Genomic DNA, 5,178 nt, shown 5'->3' on the forward strand with positions numbered 1-5,178 from the left:
ATCATGGAACTGGGCAATGAAAGGGCTGAAACCAAGAAGATTTCCTGTAAAAAGCTATTTCTGAAAATAGACAGCTGCTGACAGGAGCTGAATTATTGTTGTATTAAACTTTATGACTCACTGGACAAGTTTCCAATCTGAGTACAGAATTTGTAAAGGTTGCTTGATTGGACATTGTCTACAATTCAATAATTGATTGTGAGGAGGAAAAACATTTGGGTGAAATAAGTAGGTTCTGCTTTCCCTGGTCGAAAGGTCTCAAATTTGTCAAAACGTCTTGCTGAAGGGTGATAGTATGTTTAGAGGTGGAGATTAGAGGTTGATAACACACACAAACACACACACAGTCATGTTTCCATCACTTTCAAGGACATAACATTGACTCATATTCTTTAACCAAAACATGACCCTACCCTTACCAACACAGACATGAATAGGAGCGGAACTAGACTTACTGGTGATCTAGCTCAAGACTTTTACCTCCCCCTGCTGTTACTGTCACTCCCCACATGCATACACCAAGCAATATTTTATATATTTAGTTACACTACCTTGAGACTGTAGGGTAAGGTAACAATTCCCACCACATATGCTATGTTCTGCAGGGTTTGAAGAAAAGCAGCTGATAAAGTATTTAAACTGATGATTATTTTGTAAGTCTATGGTTGCACTGGTGATTTGAAGCATCACTGTCCCAATGTTTTGTCATTGCTGGTTAACAAAACTACCATGTGAGGGTGTCAGGTGGTGTGAGTGTTTTCAATTTTCGATTGTGTTGAAACAGTCTCTCGCACCACTTACTGGTATTAATGTAGCTTGATAGATTTGCAGGCATTACAGGGTCCATCTGTCACCTCAACTCCTTACTGATCCCTCATATCATGCTACTCTATGCTGTAGGCCAGGGCTGGACTGGGACAAAAAATCGACCTTGGCATTTTTGGCCGAGGCGGCCCACCAAAATCAGTCGGACACCCCTCACCAATACACCATTGATACATTTAGGGGGTCAGATTAGGGGTGTGATGAAACACTGAGACGTAATATTTGCACAAGATTGGTGTGCATGACTACAAGACAAGAATATATTGTAATAGACCTACTATTTGGAAAAAATATTTATAGATAAAATAATTGATAAGGGGTGGGGGGGGTCCTCCCCCAGAAGATTTTTTGCATTAAACACTTAATTTCTGGAGACATCTTCTGCACCAATTTACGGTGGAAAAGTCTTTATTTTTATAAAGGGAAGCACAAAATTCACGTGGCAGGTGACAATTCACAATCTAAAAATATAATAAAATATCATGCAGTAATCAGTAGCTTATTATAATTTTTTGCTTAAGTTACTTGTTTTGGACAAAGCAGAGGTTTCTTTTATATTATATTATTTTTACACATTGTGCAAATAAACCTTTGTCAAAGCATTTTTATTTATTAATCAATATTTCTTGGTGCAAGCTATTTTTCAGAACTTTTTTTACAAATGCTTTCAAAAAGTGGTGGCTACATGTCCCCAGCGCCCCCAGTGTAAATGACCCTCCCTCCCTGCTCCCTCCCTACAGGTTGAGCTACTCCATGCTTACCGCTTCACCTCCACTCTCCTCCTGCTCTCTCTCTCACTCAGCCCTGTCACTTTGTCACTGTTTCGCTAACACACGCCTCCTCCTCTGCCTGGCAGTGGCCACCACAGCTCTTTTACTCCTTAGGGTGCCTAAATTACCCAATGAACCGCTGTCTGTGCTTTATGGGCCGATCGTTGGCCCATTTTTTATAAACAGTTATATAAAAAAATAATTTCCGTTACACCAGCCCCAAAGGTGCTTCAGCCCACCGGGCATTTGTCCGGTATGCCAGATTACCAATCCAGCCCTGCTGTAGGCCTACATACAGCACCTATGTCACGTATGCAAATCCCAGAAGAGACATCCATCCTCTATTGCTTTGTAAGAATTATCAGAAAAATGTACTTAAAAATACCAAAAGTAAAAGTATACAGTGCAGTAAATGTTCCCTGTTAGCGTTTTACTATTATATGTGGTGTTCTTGGATTAATATTAGATAGAAAAGGTCACTTATAATAGTTTGTTTAGATTAAGATGTAGATAATTTTCTCAAGGAACACTTCATCCTTCAGTTTATCAGAAAAATTCTAATTCAAAATCAACATGGTTTTCACTGGACAGGAAAGCTATGAAAAAGTGTAATTTTAAAGTAATTAGTAATTAAAGCTGTCGGACAAATGCAGTGGAGTAGAAAGTACAATATTTGCCTATGAGATGTAGTGGAGTAAAATTATTAAATAACAGAAAATAGAAATATTCAAGTAACATACAAGTACCTGAAATTTGTACTTTATAGTACCGTACTTGAGTAAATGTGCTTAGTTACATTCCACCACTGGTTAACATTATGATTTGGTAGAGAGAACAAGGTCAGCTATTGTTGATGACACAAAAATGCTGCTATGTTCAGGAGAAAAGCATGCACCAGGGTTTTTCAAAAATAGTAAAATAACCACTAATTAAAATGGAAATGGTAACATTATGGGATCATACTGATCAGATGAAGAAGAAAGGCCTCAGCAACGATCTTTCTACATTTGGTCTTTGGCGTTCACATGTATTTCACTCCATACCACATACATCCAGTGTTGTTCCAACAACCTTCAGTAGAACACGAAAGTGGCTGAAAATCGTGGTTTAGTGGTGCAAAAAGAAAAGAAAGAACCAAAAGTGGTCTGTCAGACTTTCAGGTTTAACTGTTAAAGTGAAGTGAAACGTTCCCTCTCTGCTGCTTCCTACCTCAAGCCTCTGACATGTTGCTGCTTGCTATGCTGCTAATGTTAGTGCAGAGTGCTTGCAGATAAACATTAACAATATGTGGCGTAGGACAGCTAAACACAGGAATCCTGCACAACATGTCGGTTTCCTCGTTTTTACAGGCCACTACAGACAGGCTCAACTTCAAGGCTTTCCCCCTTCTTGGCTTATTCAGTAATAACAGAATAATCCGGTGCACAGACTCCTTCCCTCCACCTGCCCCGGAGTCCCTTCTTTCTCTATGTTACCATGGTTACTTTACATGGTTACCAAATTACACTCTCCTGAACGGCAGGTGACACAGCTCCACTGTGCATACAGAGAAAAAAAGAAGAAACAATAGTTGTAGGTGTGGCATTTAGACTTGTTTTATGTTTTTTTATGAATTTGAATGTGGTGTTTTACTGAGCCTTAAGCACTATCATATATAAAAGCTCATAGGCCTCATGTGCATGCAGCTGTTTTCAGAGAACTCCAACTGCAGTCAAGAAACAAGAATGAACACGCAAATGTCTTTTTCTCCTGATGTATGTATCACATTATTCACCGTTCACCTTTTGAATCTACTCAGCTGGAAAGCAGGATGAGACAATGTTGTGACAGTATTTATCCTCAGTCAGCAGGAGTGCACATACAGTTCTGGAGGAGGCGGACCCTGACACTTTCTGGCCCATGTTTTCATGTCATTAACCTTTAGGCCAACCCAGAGAAGGAAGCTAAATTATTTTCCACAAATAAAAAGGCAAGTAAGCTGAATTTAGATTTATACCCCCCGCCCGTGTAAAAAAGATATCTGGTACCGTTAACAATACTGCTCTAACACACTTGTCACACTGCATCACCTCAGTGCCTAAACATCAGAATCAGAATCAGAATCAGAAGGAGCTTTATTGCCAAGTAGTGTTTTACACATACGAGGAATTTGCTGTGGTGATAAGGTGCTACACGTAGACAAACATACAGTCAATATAAATAAATGTAGAAATATATAAATATGGAATTGAAGAACAAAGTTGCAGATATATACATGTGCATTATTCTGAGTCTGTGCCGTGCAGAAGTAACGCAATGGATGAGAATATTGTGTACATATAAATATATAAACTGACAACATGAAAATATACAACAACAAAGATCAACAATCAACAACCAATATAAACATGCCTTGTATTGAAATACTACTAGGCCTACTACTAATCATAATAATAACAATAATGATACCTATATTCTGCCTGGGTGTGTGAAGTCATTTTATTATATAAAAGAGACGTGCACAAACGTGTTTTCTTTTTTTAAGTGAAATTTACTGTTGTACCGCAGTCCAGATGTGCGGTGCGCCTCCAGGACACCCCCGCGCGGCGACGTGAGACCGCTGCGGTCTGCGTCAGCCAAACACAACCGTGCAGATACCGGAAACCACGCGATTTTGGCTTCAAAATAAAAGTATGCCTTGTCGCAACATGTCGAAATAAATTAAATCAGCTTTAAATTGACTAAATAATAACACAATTAACAGGCAAAGGATAAATTTGTATTTCAATATTTTATCAATACCTGCATTTGCTGAATACAGCTTTATGTGAAGGGTTTCTTTTGGCCCTTTTCATTAGCCTACATTATGTATTGATTCGGCAGTTGTTAGCCCTCAGTTTAGTTTGACTTCTGGCAATAAAAGGCATGTGTTAGGGTTTCTGACGCTTAATAGAGTAGCCTAATCGATTGAGTAAAAAACTCGATACTCGAACTGAATTGATAATGAAAACAACTGTTGCTGCACGCAATAAATAATAACAATGAATTATGGTTACAACCCATTGAGGTAGGGATCAGCTGTACTGTGCGCCTGCTCATTGGAGTTAGGCTTACTGGAACACATAATCGAATGGGGCCACTGATATTTATGCCATTAGCTACACCTGTTTTTCTTGCTTTGACAGGTCAGTGAAAAACGTTTCTTGGTTTAGTTATCCAAGTCTCATTACTCTCACAAATCACATGTTTAAAACTGTATTCAGTAATTTCTACCAAACAAGCTCAGGGAAACAGCAAAGAGCCAAATTTAATGAGTGGTTGCTACAGAAAATGACACAATGAGCAACATGAAGATACAGATGTTTGTCAGGAGTTGGTCCTGGGATGGGGATCTGTCTGCTGAACAACTGTTAGCCATAACAACCGGATTATCTGCTGTAATTCTGTGAGCCTTTTGTTTTGTTCCCTGGTGGGTAAAAACATCTCAGGACAAAATTGCATTTACTCTGTGGACTTAACTCAACCCCTCTTACCGGAAGTTGTGTGTTCTCATTCCGTGTCACTTGACACTTGCTATTGAAGAAAAAACGGAGCAGAAGAGCGA

Source organism: Micropterus dolomieu, linkage group LG06, assembly GCF_021292245.1.
Source record: "Micropterus dolomieu isolate WLL.071019.BEF.003 ecotype Adirondacks linkage group LG06, ASM2129224v1, whole genome shotgun sequence".
NCBI lineage: Eukaryota > Metazoa > Chordata > Actinopteri > Centrarchiformes > Centrarchidae > Micropterus > Micropterus dolomieu.